Below are 27,767 nucleotides of genomic sequence, written 5' to 3'. Positions count from 1 at the left end.
TGGATTTCAGTGAAAATTATTCCTTTGTTATACAAAATGAGATCCAAAGTTACCACTGGAATAGAGGTGGTTGTACTCTACACCCAGTTGGAGTTTTTCTAAGAAATGAGGAAAACAATGTTTTTGTTTCCAACCACTGTTTTATTAGTGATGACGAAGAACATGACACTTGTTTTGTTAACTTTTTACAAAAAGAAATTACAAAGTGGCTGTCATTACATCATACTGACATTGACTCAGTTCACTACTTTACAGATGGTTGTGCTGGGCAGTACAAAAATAGAAACAGTTTTAAAAATTTGACTGAACACTTGAGAGACTTTAATTTGAAGGCTCAACACTCTTTTTTTACAAGAAGTCATGGGAAGTCAATTTGTGATGGCCTAGGAGGAACCAGTCTACAGCTTTCAGACGAAGAACAAATAATGACAGCAATTGATGTGTACAAGTTTTGTGAAAAAAATATTGAAAACATTCATTTTCAATTTATTGACAAAAAAGAAGCTGATTTGCTACGGTTAAAACTAGAAAAACATTTTTCAGCAACCCGAACCATTCCTGGAAGTTTTCATAACTTCAAACGATTTCCAACAAATAACCTTGAAAGTAGGACTACAGATAGTGAAAAAACCCTCCTTAGTCTTTTCTTTCCATTGTTCTTCTGATTGGGTTCGTGTGGAACCATCCATAAATAGCTATGTGGCTGCAAATTATGATGGTAACTGGTACTTTGGACTGGTAAAAACAATATTCAATGATGAAGAAGATGCAGAAATTCTATTTCTACATCCTTCAGGACCAGCTGCATCATTTTATTCGCCTGAAAGAGAAGATTATTGCATAGTGCCTTTGGAGCACATAGTCTGTGTAGTAGACACACCTCAATCAAGCGGCACTGGAAGAATGTATTAGTTTAAAAAAGACTGTATCAAAAGAACTGAAAGCTCTTGGATGAAGTGGAAAAACAGTTTGAATCAGCATTAATGTTTATTAAAAAGACAAAATTACTCAAAAAATTCAGTGTTCCAAGCAATCAGTTCGGTTATACATAAGTGTCGTAAGTACACTATCTTTGTACATAATTCTAATGTAATCTACTATAATTAATAAACATGTTAAAAAGCCATCATTATTTTTGTTTCATCAAGTAGCCTATATGTTTAAGAGTAAATTAAAACAAATTTGAGCATTCTATCAGGTCTGAGACTCTAGATAGTGCAATTCTTATAAAACAAAACATCAAAAAAAAAATTACATTTATATTTTTTTCATAGAAAATATTAATATATTTTAATAGTATCATTTTTATCTTCAAATATGTATAATAAATAAACTTTCTGCAAAAATTCATGATGTTATCTAAAAGAGTTTTTAAGATAAGCAATTATAAGTTTTGAATACAAATTAAATTTACCATTTCCGAAGGTTCGGAAAATGCAAAACATAAAAACTTTAAACATTTATAAAAAAAACTATAAGAGATACAGCAAAAAAAATTGCAGGTGTTGTCAGGATGGTATTAGAACCATTTGAGCCAAATTTCATGAAAATCTAAGAAGGTGGGTGTAAAATTTATTTTTTACTGGGTGATTTGATATGGAATGACCCTAAAAGTAATTTCATTTTTCATCAGTTACTTCCGGACAACTATTTCCATGCTCACCTAGTGTGATTAAATGTGTTAATGTTCTTGATGAATCACTAGTAAATAAAATAAATTCTTTAAGAAAAAATTTTGAAAGTAAATTCACGGTTCAGACACCATACTATATTTTGGAGACACAGTGAGGTTGTAGGGCCTCATTTTTTACTCAAAATTGTTGTGATTGCCACTCCTTAGAAACCTGCAAGCTGGAACCCTAGAGATACTGAACGTCATAAAGTACCATTGCCACAGGTCTTGGGGAGCAGACAGGGCGTGTCTGCTCCAGTTGTATAGGGTTTTTTTGCATCCCCAGCTGGACTATGGGTGCATGAAGTATGGATCAGTGCGACTTCTTATTTGAAGATCATTGATGCTGTCCACCATGAAGGGATTTGGCTGGCCCCGGGTGCATATAGAACAAGCCCCATACTGAGTCTCTGTGCTGAGGCTGGGGAACCACCGCTGGCCAGAGGTCCTCATGGTGCAGCAAGCATGTAAGTTCCTCACAGCTCCAACTTCACTGTATAACATTCTATTGCTCGTCCACCTCTGGAATGTCTTTTCTCTAACCATCCACAAGCCACAATGCCATTTGGGATCTGTGTGCAGTGTCTGCTGCAGTCACTCAGTGTGGAGCAGATTGCCCCCAGATCCAAGGTTTTAACCATCTGCTGCACTGGTAACTGCAGAGACCCTGTGTCATTTTAGATTTAATGCAGTACAGGAGAGATTGCACTCCTGCTTCTGTTTTCAGTGCAATATTTTCTGACATTTTATATGAGCACCACATCTATGTAGCTGTCTTTATGAATGGGTGTAGTGGGGGGAGGGGGGAAATCTGTGGGTTGCTCTGACATTTTCCCAGATAATAACCTTAAGGTCCCACTGCCTCAAGAATTTACTGTCTTTGAAGCAGAATTATATGCAGTCTTGCCGGCACTGGAACAGACGAGACATTTATCCAGTGCTAAATTTCTTGCCTGTTCCAAGTTCCTGAGTGTCCTTCACTCTTTCCAACATTTGTACCCTGCAGATAAAGTAATACAGGGTGCCCTCCACCAACTGCAATGATTGGGGTAGCAGGTGTCATTCTGCTGGGCACCATGACACATGGGTTTTGCAGGGAATGAAAGGGTTGATCTAGCAGTCGAGGAGGCAAGTTGTAATCCTCAGTTATTTCAGTGCGTCATCCCTCTCTGTGCTAGCACCTCACTGCTGAGGTACAAAGTCACGCAAATGTCATGCAGCGATGGGAAAATGAGTGGCTGGAAGTGACCAACAATAAGCCCTGTGTAGTAAAGCCCACAAATCAAATACCTCCTTCCAGCCACATTGATGGTATGAGGTCCATCTTACTCGCCTTCACATAGGTCACAGCCCGATGATGCATGGCTTCTTATTCTGCCGAGAGGAACCTCCAATGTGAGGTGCTTGTGGCGTGCAAATCACTGTGTGCCACATTTTATTGGACTGTGTTTTATTTTCCGACCAGTGGACCACAGCAAATTTGCTGATGAATCTACCCTCTGTTTTAAGTAACTTCCAAACAAATGTGGTTCAAGTTTTAAAGTTTTGTGAATTGTCCAACATTTTTGCCAAGATTTTAGGGAGATGGTTTTAATGTGTCTACAGGGTAACTGTCTCACTCAAGTTTTTTGTATGTGGTCAGCCACTCACATTTCCCTGTGTTTCTGTTTTAGTTCTTCCATGTTTTGTTTTCTCTGTATTTTAATTTAATGTATAGCTACAGTCCCTCTTCCTAAGTTGTTTTAGATCATGTGAGATAGAGTGACTGTATGGTCATTTAGAGTGCATAAGTAGGCAACAGTTGTAAAGTTTATCTCCACCTTCATTATTTAATGAATGTAAGAGCGCTAATGACCTCACCATTGAGCACCCGTAATATCCAGACACACATACAACTCAATTGCCTAAGTTCTCACTTCCACAGTCTCTTGCTATGAGTACCACTGAGCAGTCTACTTGATTAATATTCACCTCTCCTGTGTTGAAGAAAAGAAATGTGTCCATTGCTGTGATACAGAATACAGTATAGTACAGTCGTAATGATGTCACCACGAGAGGTCAGTGCTACCGCAACAAGTTTTTCACATGATATTCATTGGACTGTTGCCTGTAAACACATGCCATGTCCGTGCTCTTGGAAGAGAGCTGTAGCGGTGATGTGGCTCTGTTGTTCCCACATAGTGTTTAGCGAAGATGGGGGCAAAAATTGAGATTCAAGCAGTTATTAAGTACTTCATAAAGAAAGGTATGAAAGCAAAGGACCTTCATGCTGATTTCCAGAATACACTGAGGGACTCTGCTCGTTCATATTAAACTGTTGCTAAGTGGACAAATGAATTTAAATTTGGTTGGGGGAGCTTAGATGATCCACACAGTGGTCAGCCAAAATGTGTCGCTACTCCAGATTATCATTGCAAAAGTGCACAAAATGGTCATGGAGGATCGTTGATTGAAAGTACATAAAATTGCTCACACTTGCCAAGTGTCATCCAAAAGGATATATCGCATTTTAACTGAAGAATTAGAAATGGAAAAAATTGTCTGCAAGATGGGTGCCATGACTCTTGACGCTGGATCAAAAACGAATGATAATGGACGTATCAGTACAATGTTTGGCTCGTTTTAGAAGAAACGATCAAGTTTTTTGTGCCAGTTTGTGATGACAGATGAAATTTTGGTGCACTACTGTACCCCAGAGACAAAACAACAGTCAAATCAGTGGAAGCATGCTGATTCTCCACCACCAAAGAAAGCAAAGACCTTTCCTTCGGCAGGAAAGGTCATGGCATCAGTGTTCTGGGATGCGAAGGGGATTCTGTTTGTAAGTTATCTCCCCACTGGGCAAACAATTACTGTAGAATACTATGCTGATCTCCTGGACAAATTGCAACAAAAGGTACACAGAAAAAGGCCAGGTTTAGCAAGGAAGAAAGTCTTCTTCCATCAAGACAATGCGCACCCGCACACATGTTTCATTGCCATGGCAAAGTTACACGAACTAAGCTATGAATTGTAGCCTCACCTGCCTTATTCACTTGATATGGCTCCATCAGACTTCCATCACCTCCCAAAACTGAAAATTTGTCTTGGTTGACGAAGATTCACTTCAAACGAAGAATTGATAGCTGGAGTTGACAACCATTTTGCAGGCCTGGAGAAAACTCATTTTCGAGATGAAATCTAGGTACTGGAACATACTTGGACCAAGTGCATTAATCTACAAGGAGACTATATTGAAAAATAAAGAAAGTTTTAGTGATGTAAGTACTTTTTTTTCTATTATGTTCTGAGAACTTTTCAAACCATCCTCGTACTTTAAGAATGCAGGCTGCTATGCATCCAGGTACCATTTTGAGGATGAATAATTTAGAAATGAAAGAAACTGCCTCTTTGCAGAAGATATATAGTAAAATACTTTTACACAAATAAACATAGCTGTCCGACACACACGTAACACATGCACCCAGAATCACAGACAGGAAGAGTCAGATAGTTGAAGAGTGAAAGATTTGATATTGGCTTAAAGAAACATGAGAATATAGACATATGTTAATTTTTCCTTTCATGCATCTCTCTGTTTGGTGTAGGCTTTTTTGTATTCCATCTTTGCCCTGAACAGTGTTCAGATACTTATTGAATGAGTATACTTTATGGGTAAGCCAAAGTAAGATCTGCTCCCTACTGTGTATTGGCATTGTCCATGATTACTGCATGACAGTATACACTAGTGGTGCATTTTACAAATATACATCACATAAATAGCCAAATTTCATTTGAAAGTACCACTTAAACTACTTTTTGGCCTTTCTGGGGATCAAATCCCTTTATTTGTGGCCAAGTATCTATCTCATTTATCTCCCCCACTTGTCAGCTTTATTTATATTACAATTAATATACACAAAATTTACAAAAATTTAAAAGTTTGGTTTATGAAAGACCATGACTCAACAAGGCATGTTTGATTTAGTGTTTTGCACCATTGTTGAGGCATAACCACCCTCCATAGTTTGTGCTGCAGTATCTTCACATGATAAGCAATGTTCGTTGTGGGTGGGCCTTGTGGTACCATCAGTGCAACTACAGAGAACAGTTGAGCCTCAAGTCTAAAACTTTGCAGATGATGATGAACTGCATGTCAATGTATATTGGGACCAGAAGGTACGTCCATAGGATAAGTGCATGTTGATGTGTATTTAGTTGAAAAGTTTGATCCTGCGATGGAAAAGCTATAAAGTTCTGCCACTGTTATACAGATCACATCATCCATCACATATTTCCATGTCCAAAATGCCATCACCTCTCACACTGAGAGCTCACTATATTCCAGGTAAGTCCATAAATTACTTACTTTAATTCCTCCTCCATAGTAAACTTAGGTGTCCAGTGCCACTAACAAAGGGCACTTACTTCTAGAACATTTTCGCCTTTTTATGTAGATATGTGCAAGTTTGATTGCTGCTCCACATGACTGTGTATTCTTCATTTAACACACGCTAAACCTATGATGTGCCAACAGTTCTACTGAAAGTTCCTTTTCATTTCAAATATGTCAAACATCATTTTCATATACAGTTTTCCTTACATGTCTTTGTACACAAGCATAAAATTTTATGTGACTTACATAAAGAGATTAAAACATGACATAAATTTGCTCCATCTAACTACACACAAATGTCATTTTTATATTAGCTGACATGTGAGGTCTAATATATTTCTCTTATATACAAGTTTATACATAATTATGTTGCATCATTTTCCATGTTTGCATAACAATATTTAAATAGAAATGAATAACATATAAGAAGTTGTTTTCGCCTTCAAAATTCGTAAGGCAACATTTCAGTGACAAGTTATTTCATATTAATTCTCATCATTAATGAATCATTTATATCTACAACTGTTATGATGAGCTAGTACTCCCTTTTACTTTTAAACTCATGACATATTCTTTGTATACATGGATAATTTGCAAACATGTTACATGTCAAGACTGAAAAACAATATACACATATGCAAGCAGATGATATGCATGAACTACTGCCAATACCATCATCTCATTCAACTTAAGCATTTGTAATTCAAGATTGCTAAAAAAGGAATAGAGAACTTCATTCTTGTGTTTCCAACACAAGCAAACCAGGAGACGGTCTACGATTCTACAGGGAGTTATGGTAAGGAATGGAAAGAAGCATCTCCTGCTGAAATCCATTATTTACACATCACACAATATTTGAGCAAATTCTCTGTGAATGCTTCTTTGTGTTTTACAAAAACTGTTTACTCAGTGCTTGGAGTACTATAGATAAAATTTTAACATTGTTGTGTCACACAAGTTTATTAATATCATTTGCTTAAAAGTAGCACAATAATTATACTTCATTGTACTTAATTTATACTTTTCACCACAGGATACATCCCCCATGTATATGTGTAAATATTTTACCACAGAAGTTGTGTCAAAAGAAATACTAGTGGAAGGATATACAGGTAAGCCATGATCAAGGGTAATCGTGTCTTCAACGCTTATACTTGGTGTTCATACTTGTTACTTGCGTTCTTCAATGTACAGTCCGAGCTCCTTTTTTATCTTCGACATGACCTCAACTTCATTTCACAACATTTTCTACACTATAACTTCTTAATATTCACGCACACCATTCAAACACATATTTATATGTAAATAATAACTCATACAATGGTGTGGCCTCATTCTTTTGGTATCAGCTAACTAAATTCCCTTTTTTTCATTACTGGGACACATCGTTGCATTGTTCCATGTAAAAACACTTAATATCAACTTATAAATTACATATGTAGTTGCTCCAAGGCCAACCAACGTATCACACTTATAACATATATATTTTCATTCAGTATGCAGGTGGTTTTAGTTCATTATTTTGCTGACCATCAGAATTAAACTCTTTTTTGTGAGATAGCAAATATTAACAGCCTGTCTGTTGTTTTGTCTTACCTTTTCCATCTCTTCCATAGTCGTACAATGAGTGCACATGAAACTAGTAGGTATCTTTTTAAGTGAGGCACAATGTCCTTATCCCCTCATACAGCTTATTCAGAATGTGAGCATATCCCAAGAATTATGCATACTTTCATGGTATATACAGATTTCCTATACTATAGTGCTTCATTTATTTTGTGTAGGGCCATAACATAGATTTTTGTGTACCTATTGTAAATAGTAACCTCGTGTGTAGAGTTCTTCCCAATGTTATTCATTTTCAGTCTTTAGATGTAAATATTTTCTTATCTTAGTTCTCTTCTCTTGTATTAATTTTATTCTTATAGTGTAGACCTTGGTGTTTATTTTAGTAATCAGTTTATATTCATAAGCTTTTGGGTGTATTCTACTTGGTATACAAATACCAATGTTAGCTGAGCATCTGGCGTGTTGAGCAGCATGTTAATTTCATTTTGTCTTCACACGGTGTGCTGAGGTCACTGTCGTGTGATGCATATTTCTACAGTGCTTGTTCATTGCATCTCGTCATAATGCTACATCATTTATTTCTCCCCACAACATTTATCAATTTGTGGTTGGAAGGTGTATGTGTTTTAGTTGTGACTTAGCATCATGGCAATCAAATTCAGCTTGTTACTGATTTTTCACAACATCCTTTTGTCAGCAAACAAAATTGTAAATAACTAATGACTTATCTCATTTCTGTTTACATACATATACACATATCAAAAAAAGTTTTGCATCACCTCGGTTCTGAGAGTTCTGGAACCTGTACAGAAAATTGGAATAGAGATCAACATGAACACCATTTCTGCCCTTCTTATTGCTCATGAAAACCACACATTGCATGTTGTACCACCATACAGCGAGACCTTCAGAGGTGGTGGTCCAGAGGTGGTGGTCCAGAGTGATGTACACACTGGTACCTCTAATACCCAGTAGCACGTCCTCTTGCATTGATGCATGCCTGTATTCATCATGGCATACTATCCACTACTTCAAGTCACTGTTGGTCCAGATTTTCCCATTCCTCAATGGCGATTTGGTGCAGATCTCTGAGTAGTTGGTAGATAAAGTCACCCATAAACAACACTTTTCAATCTATGAACCTATGTTTGAAAGTGTTCATGTCAGGAAAACATGCTGGCCACTTTGGTTGAGCAATGTCATTTTCCTGAAGGTAGTCATTCACAAGATGTGCATGATGGGGCTGTGAACTGTCATCCATGAAGACGAATGCCTCGCCAATATGCTGCCGATGTGGTTGCACTATCAGTCGGAGGATGGCATTCATGTATTGTACAACCATTTGTATGCCTTTCATGACCACCAGCGGCATACGTTGGCCCCACACAATGCCACCCGAAAACAGCAGGGAAACTCCACCTTGCTGCACTCGCTGGAAATTGTGTCTAAGGCATTCAGCCTGACCGGGTTGCCTCCAGACATTTCTCCAATGATTTTGTGTTTGAAGGCATATGCAACACTCATCGGTGAAGAGAATATGATGCCAATCCTGAGTGGTCCATTCAGCATGTTGTTGTGCCCATTTGTACCATGCTGCGTGGTGTCATGGTTGCAAAGAATGAAATCAGGGGTGAAGTTCCGCATCATGCAGCCTATTGTGCACAGTCTGAGTGTGACACGACATCCTGTGGCTGCACAAAAAGCATTTTTCAACATGGTGGCATTGCTGTCAGGGTTCCTCTGAGCCATAATCCATAGGTAGTGGTCATCCACTACAGTAGTAGCCCTTGGGCGGCTTGAGCAATGCATGTCATCAACAGTCCCTGTCTCTCTGTATCTCCTCCATGTCCGAACAACATCACTTGGTTCACTCTCAGATGCCTGGACACTTCACTTGTTGAGAACCCTACCTGGTACAAAGTAACAATGCAAACATGATTGAACCACTGTATTGACCGTCTAGGCATGGATGAACTACAGACGACATGAGCCATGTACCATGACTGGAACTGATTGGCTGTCGGTCTCCCTCCATCTAATAGGTGCTGCTCATGCATGGTTGTTTGGATCTTTGGGCTGGTTTAAAGACATCTCTGAACAGTCAAAGGCACTGTGTCTGTGATACGATACCCACAGTCAACATATATTTTCAGGAGCGCTGGGAACGGGGCTGATGCAAAACTTTTTTTGATGTGTGCAAATAACAAGAGAGAAACTTATCCTAAAACTAAGTGAACATCTTTCATAATTTATGGTGAAATATGTTTACTATACCTAAGCATAACAACTTCATGAGTTGGTTTAACCTGTTGCCATACCCATTCAGTGTACAAATTCCTTCAGATCCTTGTGTGGATAAAGGTCCTTGTCCTTTCCATTTATAGGGTAAACTAGTCTATATGAGGATTGGATGAGGGACTTACGTAATTACAAATGGGCCAGTGCATAATAGTTGCTATTTGTGGTTAAGTTTTCCATGTTGGGTGCATTTGCAGCAATGCATCTTGTCCTCTATGGAATTATACAATGCACCCTAATCTTTTGTAGTAAGACTTTTTCTCAGCCTGGCCTTCTCTCCTAGATTAATCAAACACGCCGGATTCCCCCCCCCCCCTCTCCTCCTCAATGACATACCTCCCTTAGGTACTTGAGGCAGTGGTTTTTTGCACTCATCCCGTTCTCACTTCTCAAGCATCAATTCAGTTATGACTCTTCAAGATTTCCTGGTGAATACGTTGTAAATAGTCTTAATGGGTTTGCTGCCAGATGATGTGCAAATTCCACAACATTTCAACCACCCGAAGACATCAGACAGTTGCAAATCAGTGAAGACTATTTACATTAAAGCCTGTTGAAGTATGTGGCAAGTTATTAATGATTTGCTGAAATGGCAAGATGAACTTTACCCATTTTTTATGTTTTTGTGGTGTGTAGCAGTGTATAAATCTATCAAATTCATAAACACCCTTCCAGTGGGGCTTGCTTCAGGATGGAATTGTGATACCAGTATGTGTTTTATTTTGTGTGTGGTCATGAATTCCTTCCATCTGTTATCTCTGAAGTATGATGGACATCAGTTAATAGTATCTGTGGCCTCTGTACTCTTGATAGATAGTTGTCTGCAATTCTTCTAATAATAGAGCTGGTGATCATTGAATGCACTGCACACAACTTAACATACTTGGGAAAAACTTCATAAGAGAAATACATACTTAAAACTCCCTTTTGAATTTGGATGAAGACCGCCAGCATCCAATGGTACTGATTCTAAAAGTTTTATGGAACTACTGGATGTAGTTCAATTAAGTTTGATTCATTGGAGTGTTTGGTCTTCTGACAAGTAATACATTTTTGAATTACTTGGCGAATTTGGCGCTGCATGTTGGGGAAGTAGCAGCTCTTCTTTATCTTATCAGTGTGTTTAGAAACACTGTAACAACCCCACATATCGTCAATGTAATGAATAAACTAATCTACAACCTTTCCAGGTAAACATACGCACCACCATTCATGCTTTGGAGTATGTCGGTGAAACAGTAATTGTTTATAAATAGCATAAAATTTTTTAAAGTTATTACCATCATATCCTTCACATGGTTTTCAGAATTCTGTTCGGTGAGTTCTAAAAATTTGTTTACCCCTTGGGTAGCCTTGACAAAGCGTCAGCAGTTGTGTTTTGTTTACCTTTGACATACACTCTCTCTAAACTGAATTCCTGCAGATAAAAACACCATCTGACCATTTTTCTTCGCATCAGTTGGCATGTCAAGAGAAAAGAAAGTACTTGGTTGTTGCAGTAGACTTTGGTGTGTATTTCCCACAAATAAAATTCAAATTTCTTAAAAACCCACACTAGAGAGAGATCTTCGAGCTCCATTACTGAATATTATAGCTCGTATTCAGTAACAGTTATGCTTTAAAAACTAATTATCTTGGGTTTTTGTTTCCATCTGTTTCAGTGATTTGGAACAAGCATGCCCCAAAACCATGTGAAGACACATTAGTAGTTAAACAACTTGTGAGATGCCTGCGTGATGCAAAATATAGGGTGTACAGAAAGTCCAGGAACACTTTCAATTATTTGGTTTTCTAACTTACTAGTGCTGATGAAATCCACTGGTAGTCTTTGTTCGTTAATTATAGAGGAACACTTTTGCACCCTATGTGACTGTGTACCTTGTAGTGTCAGAAAGTATCCATACTAATAAGACAATTAACTACAAGCTTTTACCACCAGAAAAATGCATTTTAAAGAAAATTCTTTGCTAATAATGGGTATTAATGCTTGAAGCTCCACCCCTTTGGGTTTGTTCTCTACTGCAGTCAAGATCCAACAGTTCTGCACAGGGAAGGCTAGTATGTGTGTTCACTTTTGTAACCTGTTAAATAAACTTTTTGAGATTGCATTTGTCAATGTACCTGTAACCAGTGCAATGTAGATATCTAAATCGGATATCCTGGCATTCATTAGTACCTCTACAGACTCCCTTCTGCTTTCTTCCAAATTGTCCAAATTTTCCTGACACAAGACCTACTTGATATCCACTTCTTTATCATATGTCAGAAAATAATTATGAATTAATTGTACACTGCCCCCCTTGATGGGTGAATGGATGCCCATCGCGAACTTTTTTAGTTTTCCAGATTAGTCAGGAGGGGGGGGGGGGGGAGGGGAGGCTGTAATCTCTTCATCTTTGGTAACCTCCACTATATGCACAGTGTTGTCTTAACTCTTAACTTTGCCAATTTGTGTCTTGCCATGCCTGTGAATTAAATTCTCTTTGACCATGATCTCCACCTGATACATAATTGCTGTTCCACTGGTTGTAGTTACCAGGAGGAGGACTGCCTGGCAGTCAACCACTTATCACCTGCCAATTATTGTATTGGTTATTACTGCATACGGGGGTTACATTTTGAATCTGTTGCCCGAAACCTCTCTGTTCGGTATGTGCAGGTCTGTTGCAATTATCGTTGTGGTTTCCTTTAAAACCTTGTTTGTGCCCTTGTTTTCCCCAGTTACCATAGTTACCTCCTGTGTGATTATCATTATGCAGGTGGTATGGGTGCCAACATGTTGGTTGCTTCCACTGTTACTATTTTGCAGAACACTATTTCATGGATGTTCACTTTGAATATGTTATTGAATGGGATTGCAACTGCCCTTCTTCATAAACCAGGTCACTCAAATCCACAATGAATAAAAAGTATTCCACATCATTCTCAGGTATTATGATTAATTTTTCCTTGAGATGTGCTGGCAAATGGCTCAGTATTTTTAGTTTGTCCACATGAAAAACTGGATTTGTCCAAACTTGTTTTTGTTTAAATATTTTCCAAAATACTTCCATAGTAATCCCCCATGTTTACCATTGTAAGGTGCTGCGTTAACCCTCTATTGCACGACATTTTTTAGGAAACCAGTTTGAGTTACAAAAATTAGCTGCACCAACATGCAAGTACAGGCAACCACTGGTGTCTCACTGCAATATGAGTTGACTGTATATCATGCCTTTTCAGTAGCATAAGAAACCATCTGTTCCTTACTGTGGGTAAGAATGAACATCTTTACACAAATTAGTTAGCAGGTTACCATGTTAAAAAAGGCCAACGCAATTTCCATCAGTGCTGTAGTGTGATGAAGAACCTTTCGTATTTCTGTCCACAGCTCCAGGGTAGTGATAGGATTATTCCACTTGAATATTAATCATTCATCATTCATTCACATGATCAGGCCCAGTGGACTGCATGCCACTACAGTTAGAGCTCTCCATCCATCTCTGTCTTGTGCTATCTGTCTCCAGTTTCCTGTGACTCCCAGCTGCAACAAATCTTCTCTCATTCCATTGATCCACCTCTTTCTAGGCCTTCCCACTGTTCTGCTGCCTGGCGTGATCCAGTCCATTGTGATTTTGGGCCACCTTGTGGCCTCCATTCTAACTACATGTCCAGCCCATTGCAGTCTTTTGCTTCTCATCACTCTCAAGATTTTAGGCCCCTTGTACAGCTCTTCTAATTCAGTGTTATGGCATCTTCTCCATTCTCCAGTCTGATCTCGGACAGGTCTAAATATTTTCCTGAGGACCTTCCTTTCAAATGTAAGCAGTTGGTTAAGATCTTGTTTTTGAGTGCTCCAGGTTTGAGAACCATAAAGTACTACTGGCATTATTAATGTCTTATACAACCGTAGCTTTAGTTGTTGAGAGACACTTCTACATTTCAATATAGGGTCTAGAGAGTAATAGCATCTGTTTCCCACCTGCAGTCATGCTTTTATCTCTGCTTCAGTTGAAGTTACTTCTGTAAAAATTGATCCTAGATATTTGAACTCTTTCACATGTTTATACCTGGCGTTGTTCACAATTAAATCTTAAGAGTTTTGGATCTTTTTTCCTATTGTCATATACTCAGTATTTTCAGAGCTAATCTTTACACCAATCCTAGCTGCCAATAACTCCAAGGTGTGGTTACTTCTCTTCAGATCATCTTGTGTGAATGCTAATAGTGCACTGTAATCTTCATAGTCCAGATATGTAATATGTTCATTGCCAATCTGAATGCTCTGGAAGTTTTCCTTGTTGAAATCCCACATTACCTTCTAAGTGCCAGGTTGAAGAGGACAGGTGATAGCCCATCTCCTTGGTGTAATCCTGTTGCAACTTAGAAGCTTTCTGTTATTTTATTGCCTGCCTTAACCTTATGTTTTGTATCTCTATCAGTCTGACCAATTTCTTTCATATAGGCTTCTGATATTCCAGGCCCTTAGTTGTATTCCTTCCATAGTCCTTGTTCTTGCTTAGGACATTTTACAGAGATCAGTCCTATCTGAGACTCTTCTGTGATGCTCGTATCGGTGATAATTTTTTCCAGGATGGGTTGGTAGCTCATCACCAACCCCAACCTGGAGGACCAAGACTGTTCATTCGGGATTTTCTCCCATAGAAATATTGGCTTCTCCACACCTATAGAGGTTTTCCTGCCCTTTTTTACATATATCAGTGAATGACAGGAAAAGGAAATGGTGAGGACAGGTTTGTGATAGGCTCCTCCCCTTTGGCCCATCCCTCCGGATCCGGAGCACACAAACCTCCTTCCCTGCATGGACAGTGCTATGTTAAGGCAGTGTCCCCTGAGGAGGTCTTGAATACTGACTTGTCATAATACAGGTAACTAATGCCAGATCTCGTGGAACAACCTGTCTCGATTGCTGTTACATATATGAATGGTTGCCATAAGATTGTGATGACTGCAAAGGGGATAATGTGACATGACACATGAGAATGTATTTCCCAATATCAGAATAGAAACATAGCATATGCCACTGTAGTGTGCACAACAAGTATTTTTCCTGAATGAATGTGAAATTACAGTCACTGAACTATTCACAGAGGATGTGGCAAAACAACAATCAGGAGGAATATGATCTTGAAATATTTTAAATATAAGTCCCCCACTAGGGCCCATTTTAATTAAAGAAATAGGAAATGATTCACTGTGGCTACCATCATCAAGCATTCTATGTTATATTTGCTAACTTAAGAGGCATGTCCAGAAAGTAAGTACCATTTTGGTAAAAAAAACTCGTAAAACTTTTTTTAAATCAAAATTTATTTTTGCATAAAAGAGCAGTTCTTCAACTATTTTTCTGTGTAGTTGCAACCATTATCTAGACATTTGTCATAGTAGGAAACCAACTTTTCTCCACTTCTTCCCAGAAAGATGCTGCCAGTGAAGATAGTCACTGCTGAACACCATTTTTTGTGTCGTCATCACTGTTGAAGTACCTTCCTCCAAAATCATGCTTCAAGTTCAGGAACAAGTGGTGGTCAGAAGGTGCAGGATTGGGTCTGTGACAGAACTGCTTCCAGCCACATCATTAAAGATTTTGAGTTACACCAGCAGAATGAGGACACACATTATCAGGAAGCAACACACTGCATTGACTGAGCATTCAGTGCCTTTTGTTTTGAATTCCATGCTGAAGTTTTCTCAATGGTTCACAGTATTGAACCACATTGATGGATTTGTCTCTGACAAGCAGAATGCCCTGTCTGGTCATGAACACAGTGCACATGACTTTTTGTGCTGACAACATTGTTTTGATTTTCTGTGCATTACAAATCCATATTACAGAATGCACTTCACAGTCACTGGGATCAGAGATAAACTTTTGAACAGTCATAAATAAATACTGAACTGCAACACTAGTGGTGCAGTGGCAGTAGAACGAAATGGTACTTACTTCCCAGACATGTCTCATACATAAAACCTAGCTTTTCATTCTTAGTGATATACTTAGAATGAAATGAAATGATCAATGGCGTTGTTGGCCGGGAGGCCATATTCAGCGGAGTTCAGCTGCTGTATTGCAAGTCTTTTTTAGGTGACGCCACATCAGCAATTTGAGTCAATGATGATGAAAATGATGCTGAAAGACACACAACACCCAGTCCCCTGCCAGGAATCAAACCTGGGCCACCTGTGTGGTAGGTGGTAACGCTACCGCTATGCGAAGGAGGCAGACATATGCAGCATGATGAAAAAGTATACAACAACTCATAGCCTACTAGTTGGGGCTAAGCCCAGAGGAGAGGGCTGTCATCATTTTATCCTAGATGCTCAAGAAGTACATTGTGCAAGATTACCAGAAACCACACTTGTTCATGGTAACATAGATAAATTGTTTACCAAATTCTCCAGTTCAGTTGCGCATAAAAGTATAAATGTGCAATAGTCTTGAAGGAGTAATAGCTGTTGCTATCTGTGATGTCATGGTGAAGCATACGAATGTCTCCTTTCTGGATATTCAGTGTTCATCCATCTGGTATCTGTAATAGATTGTTTGAATTTATGTTGAATGCCTATTGGAAATGTTCTGATAGAAGTCTGGAATATTAAACTTGAGAAGGATAAATACGTGACTCATCTTACTCTAGCACTGCAGATCTCCCTTCAAAATCCATAAGTTACAAGAGGATTATGAAATTATACTTGTGTATTATTGGACAGTACTACAGGTTTTGCAGGCAGTGACAAAATTAAAACATGGTCTAAGCAAAATATTACTTCTCCATGAAACCAATAGATTAGTTATGGTCAATTGTAGGTATTGTATCGGGTTTCAAACAGAACCTAAACATAAACATACTTCAAATATAACTTTAAATATCTATCCACGGAATTTCATGTGGCACGAGCACTTCCAAGCAAGGTCGAAGGATTAGCCTTTCTTCATGCCTAACAGATAGACACGCAAAACTATATATTGTAGTGGCAAGCTTTGTTAACATATGGCCATCTGATAACTTATGCTGTGATTGATGGATAAAGCATTTCCAACGTGGGGGATTGTTGACAGTTTAGGGATTTATACAGTTGTCATCTTTGCTATGAGAGTGAAGCAACCAAATTAAATTTACTTCAGGCCACACCTCTTGCACAGGATTAAGGAAAAGAGTGAGTAATACAGAATGCAGTATGATCATCTATCAGTGGAAAAAAATCTCTTTTTGTAGAATACCTGTTACTTAAGTTTTATGTGCTCTTGCAAAGATTTGTAGTGAGGTTGAAAAGGTCAGGGACAAAGAGACAAATAAAATACTGTATAACTCTAGGATTCCCATTAACAGATTAACAAACTCATCCCATAGAAAATTAAATAGGAGTAACAGTCACTTAAGTAGTCCATTGGGGAAAGCTGTAGAAGGCTGTGTCACTGTCAGCATTAAATAAATTAAAATGGCATGTTGGTATTAGCAACAACTATCACGCAGACAGTGGCAGAGCCCAGTATTTACTTTGGAAATATTTTTCCTTACAATGTGATCTTTACTTTAGTAGTCTTCAACAACAAACATAAAGTAATAATCAAAAAGATAGGTTGCCTCAGCAATGGGTTGGTATTCAAAGAAGTCAGTGCGTATTAAGCCTATTACATGAAAATTCTGTTTCAGCCAGGCAAGCACTTTCCTTCATGTTGTTGTTGTTCTCACCAGAGGCCAGGTTCACACTTCCATTCACATTAAACCCACCAACAAAAAACAGTACTTTCATTTTGACAGTTGCCATACTTTCCATGTCAAACATTCCTTCCCATACAGCCTCGGCATCAGAGGCACACATATTTGTTCGGATGCAGACTCTTTACAGCAATACACCACCATTCTCACTTCAGCCTTCACTGCACATAATGACCCCGCCAACCTAGTTAAAATGCAGACCTTCTGGGCCATCACATCCAGTCCTGGTACTGCTGATCCCTCCACAAAACATCTCAGTATTATACTGGTCTGGATTGTGTTAATCAGCTACTCCCACAGGGCCATGACTTCCTAAAATCGTGCCCTGAAATGAGATCCATTCTGTCTGAAAGTTTGCCCACCACACCTAGAGTAGCTTTCTGTCACCCTCCCAGTCTCCACAGTATTCTTGTCAGACCCTATGCTGCTCCTGCACCCATTTCCCTACTCTATGGCTCCTACCCCTGTGACCATCGCTGCTGAAAGACTTGTCCTATGCACCCTCCTACATCATCTATAGTAGCCCTGTAACTGGTAAAACATATACAATCAAAGGAAGATACAACTGGGAAATGACACATCGTATACCAGATATATGTGAACACTGTTCAGCTTTCTACATCGGCATGACTATCACCAAATTATCAACTAGGATAAATGGACATAGGTAGAGGGTGTATACTGGCAACTTGCAGTATCCTGTTGCAGAGCATGCTCTGCAAGACATTTGTGACCACAGCCCTAGTTTTACCACAAACGCTATCTGGATTCTTCCCCCAGTTTCTTAGTACTCCATGGGTGGGACCTAGCACTACAAAATGTTCTTGGTTCTCGCCACCTGCCTGGACTTAATTTATGTAAATTTCTTCCATCCCAGCATTCCTTCCTATGACTACTCTTTGCTTCAAAAATGGTTCAAATGGCTCTGAGCACTATGGGACTTAACTTCTGAGGTCATTAGTCTCCTAGAACTTAGAACTACTTAAACCTAACTAACCTAAGGACATCACACATATCCATGCCCGAAGCAGGATTCGAACCTGCGACCGTAGCGGTCACGCGGTTCCAGACTTTAGCACCTAGAGCCGCTCGACCACCCTGGCCGGCCCTCTTTGCTTCAATCCTTTTTAGTTTTCTACATCTTTCATTGTCTTTCCATTAACTTTTCACCACCCCCCTCCCTCCTCTGCTACTTACAATGCACTTAGCTTTTCACTGATATTAACTCATGCATATTACCCTGGCTTCCACATTTAAGCTCTCAGGTTTTCAAATCCCGTCTGATGCAGTCCCCAACAATCAGTCTTTCCTTCTCATCCCATACGGTAAGTCTCCCCTGACCCACGGCTCTGGGTAACTTTCCCAAAATCTACCGCTTTTCCTATACCTCTCCAGTCCTTTTCCATCATCCTCCTTCCTTCCCCTTCAACCTTTCTGCCTGAAAAAGAAGCTACTGGCTCTGAAAGCTTGCCACTTACAACAATCTTTTATGCATATGTGTTCCGCCACCGTTTGGTGAGGTTATTTTTTATCTATTCAATTAAATAATTTTACTTTCTCACCATCCTGCTTTCCTGATGTTTCTGTTCTTCTTGCTTCCTCTTTAGATGAAGGGGTTGATTTCATTACTCCCTTCTTTATTGGACGTGTGTTCTGAAACAGGACATACCCGTCTATTGACAACCACTGTTCTTCACTTGATAATACGCATCTGCAGATTCTCCTGATGTAGGTATGAGGCTCCCAATTTGTAGCTAACATCATTGAACCTAAGACGGTTCTTTTCAAAACTCATAATTTCAGTTTTTGGCCAATTGTGCAAATTCCTTTGCTCATTAGTCTTTTTAATTGATGTACTTCTCAGAGTTTATAGAAATCAGGAAACACGTATGACATGTTATAGATTGAAGTATTTCCTCTTTCCTGTGCATTTTGTAAAATATATACTCGTATTGGTCAGTTTTGTGTGCTGTTTGGATTTATGTACTAAATCTGGTGGTTTCGAGTACCTGTCTAGTGGCTAGTCAGAACTATGGTAGATTTTAAACATACTAGGGTTGTTTTATGATAAAATTACTTTTAAAAATCACTTGATCCATTCAACATACAGAAACAGCACTATTTAATTTAGCAACGTTTACTAGCTCCAGAATTTATACTACCTAAATATTTATAATATCCGATCTTTTGTCTTTGTTCCAGTATTGTTATGCATTCTAGTATTAATAAATCTGCAGCTGGATCCATTGTGCATACCTACAGTTTTTAACTGGATATTGTTTTGCACTAAACATGGCTACAGTAAAGTCACAGTATGCCCAGAAATGTCATGCAGAATGTAAAACATTACTATGCGTTAATATACTCATCATAGCTGGCAATCTGTCACAGCAGAAAGCCTGGATAACAGCTACTGTAAAGCTATTTTTAAATAATTAATCCCGTATAATGTTTCCACTGAACATTTACTACAGTCTCAAAGTAAATAAAAGCATCTTGACAAATCTGAATTAAGTTGTAACATATTTACAATAATGAAATAAATCATGGTCAACAAGCTACATGCTTTCTGTCCAAATACACTCAAAGCACTGACTCCTTTTGCCATCATTTACAGAGCTTTTCCACATTAGTATAATTAAGATTCCATAACTATTTTCTTCATAACTTTTCCACAAGTAAATATTTCCATACATGTTTGTGTCAGAAATTACCGTTTATGGTTAAAATTTATGTGTTTAAATGGGTTTCAATTAGACTGTTACATTTCAAATGGCAACGTGATAGTAAATTTGCAAACTGGTAAGGAAGAATTTTTGGTCATGACACAAGAACATCTTGCAAATTTTGTTGTAGCACTTAGTTAGCCATAGTGACATATAAGAACACAAGACAGTTGCAGCACCCTAAACAGAAATACTTTTCAAAAGCATGAAAGAATCTTTAGAAGTGAATCAAGCTGAGGTTTCCCTTGCAACTTTTGCCATTGTGTGATCATATCATGTAGTCACTTAAGTGAGTTGCACATAATTAGTGTGGAATGTTTGACTTTATCCAATAGAACATTTCTTTCCATGCAAAACAAAATATCTGCTTTCCTCCAGTGGATTGTTGGAGCTTTAGCCAACACAACAGAGTGGTATCTGCATTGTCTTGTACCATTGTCGAATTTGGAGGAATATATTGCAGCAGAACACTATGTTCATAGCCGGTGAATGTGTTCTTGGAGAGCAACTTTTAATGCGAATCTCATGTTCAGACATGCTGCACTGTTGTTATTAGTGCAATGCTAATGAAAAACACTCATTCACAATACCTGATGGCTCTAGAGCACACCAGTGGCAAGAAATACCATTTTGCAACAAGATCTGTTGAAAGCATATATCCATCCAACGCAGGACAGCACGTTGTACTGTCCATCCATGGCATGGCAACGGGAGTGCTTTCCCAAGCAAATCACTGGCTGCATGCTAGGGAAATCTGACTTGCCATCAGTGTACCTGAACAACGCTGGCATATCTTCTCCGGTGACCCAAATGTCGTAAGATGCAACCAATTTTAAATGCACTATAGTACCACAGTTGAACTACGCTACAGATAACGGATATGGAATTGATGCTTTGGTTAGTTTCAGTGTTTTTATTTGTATTTTATAGCAATTATATAGCTTTTTGACATCACAGGAAAATACTCACATGTTGTCTTGTGAATATACTGAAAATGAGCCATGACTTTCGATCATTCCTACCTCCTGATTTGTTTAAACCGTGTCTCTAGATTCTTGGATTTTAAAGGTTGGTAGATATGTAGTATCACAAGGATCATGTCATCATCTTATTTGGATATTTGATTGTTTTTAGGGTGGTGGTACTTCTGGATCCCACTCCCTGTTGTCTGGCAAGATAACGGGGCAAGGTGAAGATGTTACCTTGACACTTGAGAAGATCACAGTGACTGGTGAATAGGGAAGCTCACAGTTGACTATCTGTTTGTGAACTTCCCAACTTTTGCAGCCTGACATCTCCTCAACCACAGCCACTAATGCTGCAATGACTAACAGTCATATTTCAAAGTACCTGATTCAAGATGGTGTTACAAGGGCACAAATATAATGGACTTTGCTGGCTGTCAAAAATCATGTGTCCTGTTCCACTACAAGGAAAGTAGACTGCTTTATTTTTGGTCACATTTCCTAACGATAATGTAGCTAGCTAGTAAGATGCAGCTTCGACGGACCAAGACATCATGCAGTACTGTTCATGTGTTAGCCATACAATTTAGGAGAAATATTCTCAAGGATCTTGAAGGGGACATTCCTTTTGTAATCTTATTTGATGAGAGCCTTAACAAGGTGGCTGAGCTGCAGTAAATGCATATTGCTCTCAGATATTAGCACAAAGTTTACAAATATGTTGAAATGCAATATTTTTCATTTGCATTTTTAGGCCATACCACTGCTGCCAATAGGTTGGATAATTTTAAGCTAGAAACTTCTGATCTGAATCGTACCAACATTCTTCAGGTATGAATGGATGGGTTTAATGTCTACTAGGCATTTTTGAAGGATTTGTGTCTTGATCTGAAGAGTATTCATGAAGACAGTGCATCAACTTTTATTGATATGGGATATTGGGATCTTCATACAATTCATCAGAGTTTTGAGAATGCAGCCTTAAAGACTAACTCAGACATTGAATCTTTTCTGAGATTGATTTATAATGTGTTGTAGAATGTATCTCCAAGAAGAGCAGATTATAAAAAATTTAATAAACCTGAGAGTCCACCTTTCTCAAAAAAATTGCTTCATGCACTGGCTAGAACATGAGGGTGTGGCTGACTGTGGCTTAAAAATCATCCCCTTTCTAAAAACTTACACAGAAAAAGTAAAGGAGCACAAGATTAAAATAGATACTTACAACTGGAAAACGATAATAAAGTACCTTGAAGATCCTCTGCTGGTGGCTAAAATATCTTTTTAGCTTTGTCTCAGGGCAGGTCACGCCCTTTTTGAGGTTATTCCAATGTGTAGCCCGCATGGCACCTTTCCTGTACAATGCTTTGACATCTCCACTTGCTGATATGATGTCCTTAGTTATTAAGATTGAATTATTATCTGCCAAAAAATCGGTGTGTGATATAAAACTTGATAACAAAGCTGGTCTCAATAGTGCAATATACATGACTTAGGTCATGCTGTACCGTCTGAGCTCAGAAAAGTAAAAGTGCCTCCAAAAATATTTTAAGTTTCAGAACTGAGTGCAGGGACTTTCTGATTGAAATGTGCTCTGACCTTCTAAAGTCACCTTTGAAGTACAGCATTTGTAGACATATAAGCTTTTATGATCCAATTATAAAAAAAAAAAAAAAAAAAAAACCAGTCCAAGAACTAACAAGGTGAGAATCTTGAATGCCTCGCAGAATTCTCTTCACAGAATTGGATAAGTCCTAAGGACTGTGATAAAGTTGAGAAAGAATTCATGCAACTTAGTAAGGAGATATTTTTGTATCTCTGTGCAAACTACTGGAGGACTGAGACGAGAATTGATCACTTTTGGAGAGATTTATGGGATCGCACACACACATATACACAGACACAAGCAGACATTTGCTGTGTCTGCTTGTGTCTGTGTATATGTGTGTGTGCGAGTGTATACCTGTCCTTTTTTCCCCCTAAGGTAAGTCTTTCCACTCCTGGGATTGGAATGACTCCTTATCCTCTCCATTAAAACCCACATCCTTTCGTCTTTCCCTCTCCTTACCTCTTTCCTGACGAAGCAACCGTTTGTTGCGAAAGCTAGAATTTTGTGTGTATGTTTGTGTTTGTTTGTATGTCTATCGACCTGCCAGCACTTTTGTTTGGTAAGTCTCATCATCTTTCTTTTTAGATATAGATTTGAATTATTTGTTTGACAAAATACAGAGGGTTATCATTTGGAAGAGAGAATTCCCTAAATATACCCCACAGCTGCTCTTATTTTTCCAACTTTAATGTTATATTATATATACATCTCTTTTATGTTTGTCTGCATTATCTAGCCTGGTAAGTTCACAAATCCTATATGGTAGGATGAAGGTTTTATTAAACTGAAAGAAAAAAGTGACTGACCTCTGTCTACGTTTTGATGTTCAGTTTACCAGGCTTATCAGGATATGAGTGCATGTTTTATAGTGCCAGAGTCTTGACTGTAGCATGCAGCACATAACAATCCATGCCAATTTAGGGAAATAATGGCCAGGCAGCTTATGTGCCAGATGAAGACTGCACATAAAGAAAATAAAATTCATAAAGAAATTAGTTATGAAATGTGTGATGCATACTGATGTCAAAAAGCATTTCTAGCCATCTATCTCAAAAGATTTGTTACTCCATTTCCATTTGTTATGAAGGAGCCCCACAACCATTTTATGGATGAACCTCTTACTTCACAGCCTTCTCAAGCACACGTCATTATCCACATTGCTGCTTCAGTCTGTCAGTATCTATCACAAATTTCCAAATTCAATTGGAGTTTCTATCCTAGCATGTAGGTTTGTGTCCTAACCCAACAGGCACTTCTGTCAGGAGGGTGCATGACAACTGATAAGCCTCTATGGAAAGAAAGACGTATTCTGAAGAATAGTTTTTGGTGTCATCTCTGCTGCAATATTTGTCCTCAGCCCATCATTTGAAAAATGACTTATATGGTTTGAAACAAACTTAAAAATGAGTTAGTAGTAAATCAATACTGTTAATGCACAGGTGAACTGTCATTTCCAGCAATGTGTTACAAAGATATGTACTATAGTTATGATTTGAATTGTTATTAAAAATTCTTGTTTTCTTCCTTAACAACGTTTCAGATACATTGTGCATGATGTTGGGCAGTATTTGGTGACAGTTAACTTCAAGTACAAATTTTAAATTTCCTGTGCCTGTACCTAATCAAATATGTGTTAACCCCTGCATACAGAGGATGAAGAAATGTACTGTTATTATTTTTATATGTATGTCTTGTTATATTACTTTAGCATTTGTTTATTTAATAAAATTGCAGCCAAATAGCCATATACAGTTACTTTGCTTAACATATTACATTTACATTTCACATTTTTGCATATTTATTACTTTGGCATTTGTATGTGGTTGTTCCAATTGCTTAGCCCTCCAGTCCCATATAGTAATTATCGGGACTGCAGCTATGTAAAAATAGACACTTTATCATTTAAGGCTGAATGTAATGCCTGCATCCCTTGACTACTCATTTTATACATGCAGTGCGTTTTCTCACAGCTTAAAATTTGCTTGAATTTTACATGAAAGGACTGAAAGTGTCACCTAATTTGCTGAAAATTGCAGAATTTTCACATTTTGCATCACCTAGTGTAAAGGCAAAACTTCTGTTTGATTTTCATTTAATCATAAGATTGTTAGTGCTTCAAATATAGAAGCAATTTTGAGCAATTTTAAATTTTTTATTGATTTTAATCTGATAAATAGTTTTCTGTTCATATTAATTTCTTGCACTGTGCTTGAAACAATTTGTATGATGATATGATGCCATCACATATGTGTAAAAGGTTTGATTCCATGGAAAATATGTTTTATCTTTAAAAGCATTGACACAAACTACCACATGGTCCTAATATAAACACCTTAAAATCAAAGTATTCAACATGATTTAATTACAAGTATTCACATGGAGTGATAAATTGTAATTAAACATTGGGTTCTGCTGTAAAAGTTTTTTTTTTATAATTGTGATTTCATAACCTGTCACTGTCATAGCTATTAGATGGAAAAACAATTTTAGCCAAGTAAAATTTTCTTTGATTTGATAAATTTGTGTTTTTAAGTATACATCATAGACATACATACATGTGTCAATATTTCTTCTGTGTTTAAAGAGGGCTGATACTGTGTAGAACTTTTACCTGAGTGTTTCACAACATAATGCTCGCCATCTCTGTATTTAAAATTGAATAAAGCAACTAAAAAAGTAAGCTAATAGTAACATAAAAAAAGTTCTTGAATAAAATGTTTGTGTCTCAGTTTATTCTGATGTAGTATCAGCAACGACAGGGTTGCTGTGTTAATTCCAAGTCAGAGTTAACTTGTTAATAAAAACTGAAATTCTTCATTTAAAAATGGCTTTCATTTGCACAATTTACTTGTTTATTTACCTTCCAGATCATAAACCCTGTGAAGGAGGCAACTTGTTGTTCATTCAAAACTAGAGGGTTAGTAACTCACATAGAAATATGGAAGTCTTTACATTTTTTTGTCATCTTACATCTTTACTTGCCCTTAAGATCTCAAAATTTGTAGGGAAAATGCTAAAACCTGACTGGTAATCAGGGAAATACCAGGAAATTTCTCTTGGGGAAACTTGTGGCAAGCCTGTTAACCCTCCTGTGTTACTTCCTGTGTGATTATCTTTTAGAAGTTGGCTTCAAAGGCCTGCAGGCATTTATCTGTTCTGTAGAGGAATGAAATAGATAGCTCTAATAGTAAAACTTTTCTATCAGTACAAAATTGTTGAAAAGTAATACCAACTCTTGGCTGTGAAATTAGCTTACTGGTAGCTTTCAATAAAACTGTGTTGTTCACTAGCTTCAGAAACCCTGAAGGGGTGAGTAAGAAATGTTACAGTTTAATATTTTGTCCTTCAAATCAGCTTCATGCTTAATAAGTACCTCACTGGTCTCTCGCACATAAGGAACAATTAAATCTTTTACTGTTTTTCTCTGGATTCAAGAATAACATTTGTTGGGAAACTTCAGTAAAAGTTATCTATTAATGAGCTAACATGCAATTTTCATGTGTATGTGTAACATTTATTGTAAACAAAGAAAGTGTATTCATATACAGAACTGACCTTTGAGAGGTACTGGAGAGGCACTTGATTACATTTCCTGATGACTATTCATTCTTAGCAGTGTTCAACAGACTGGCTCAGAAAAGTAGTCTTCTACCTTAAAGCTGTAATCTTTCTCTCGCAATAGTTAAATATAGGTTAAACCTCGTCTATAGTAGTTTATTGAAAAACCTGTCTTTCACAATATGCAATTCTCATTGAGTATAAAGCAAAACTATTCATAATCTAACGTAGAACCTGAGTGCAATCTTTGCTTTAAAGCATTAATGGTCTTAGCAGTTCCTATCAACCTCATGTTAATGTATTCCAGTAGTACCTTCACATTTTTCCTTGACTTGAAATGGTGCCAGTTCACTGCAATGGAAATAACTGTAGTCACTCTGTTGTCCACTGCTTAAGCAATTACTCCTAGTTAACACTTGGAACATTTATATTATTATTTGTCACTGCACTCATTACTGACTTGTAACACTATTATTTATGGTAGAGCTTTGCATCTTACTAATTAGGAGCAATTCGTGCAGCTTCCTGTGCAGCCAGAATTCACAGAAAAGAAACAGCAAATCAACTTCACAGAACATGGTTCTAACCAACAAATACGGTTCCATAAGACTATTCAAACCTGTGATTTAACAACCTAACAGCACAGATAAATAAATGCCATCTCCAAATAAACTTGTTCACTGAACAGAGGGTCAGTCTCTTGACTTCAGGGCATAGGGATACTATTTTTACCAAGGGTGTACTGGCAGTAACTTGTCTGTTTTCTTCCTAGCCTTATTTACATTATTACCTTTGCTTTTAAGGGAAACATTGTGGAGTAGGCTTGATGGTACCGAAGGAGGCAGCACAGACGGACAATAATTCAGCTTTAACTGATCAGAATGTACTACCATAGTACAATCAGCCAGCTGGATTTCTGCATTAACAGGAGAAGTCACTCTTATATAGGATAGGGACCCTCATATTGCAGTGTAAATTTCTTCCTTTTTTTCTTTCTTCGCCCCTAGATTCTAAAGCAAAACACAATCTCTGCGTTTGTGCTGTGGAAGCACAGCTCTTGTGTGTTGCTGCATTGCCATTATTCTCAGTAGCTTTGGAATTATTTCATTTAGCCTGTTTCCAGACAGCCTTGAGGTGGTCTGACAGCCCTTTAACGTTGTCCACATCAACAGTAAGTGGTGATATATTAAGTTCGAACTGGGAGCTCATAGATCTTACATCTACTTCCTTATAGGGCACATATCCCATTGATTCATGCACATGACTGTTATACA

At 37.9% G+C, this 27,767-nt stretch overlaps 1 long non-coding RNA gene across 1 annotated transcript; it reads right to left on the bottom strand.

The window, feature by feature from the left end:
- Nucleotides 1-647: 647 nt before the first annotated feature.
- On the bottom strand, nt 648-24,961 carry LOC126092501 (uncharacterized). Its single transcript, XR_007521346.1, has 3 exons — nt 23,742-24,961; nt 22,576-22,748; nt 648-820 (listed from the first exon to the last, which is right to left on the bottom strand). It is a non-coding gene; the product is annotated as an uncharacterized LOC126092501 (long non-coding RNA).
- Between the last annotated feature and the right edge of the window lie 2,806 nt (nt 24,962-27,767).

The sequence above is a fragment of the Schistocerca cancellata genome, chromosome 7, assembly GCF_023864275.1.
Source record: "Schistocerca cancellata isolate TAMUIC-IGC-003103 chromosome 7, iqSchCanc2.1, whole genome shotgun sequence".
In the NCBI taxonomy this organism is placed as follows: domain Eukaryota; kingdom Metazoa; phylum Arthropoda; class Insecta; order Orthoptera; family Acrididae; genus Schistocerca; species Schistocerca cancellata.
Note: the sequence above shows the minus strand (reverse complement) of the source record. Positions and strands in the feature narration are given on the sequence as shown.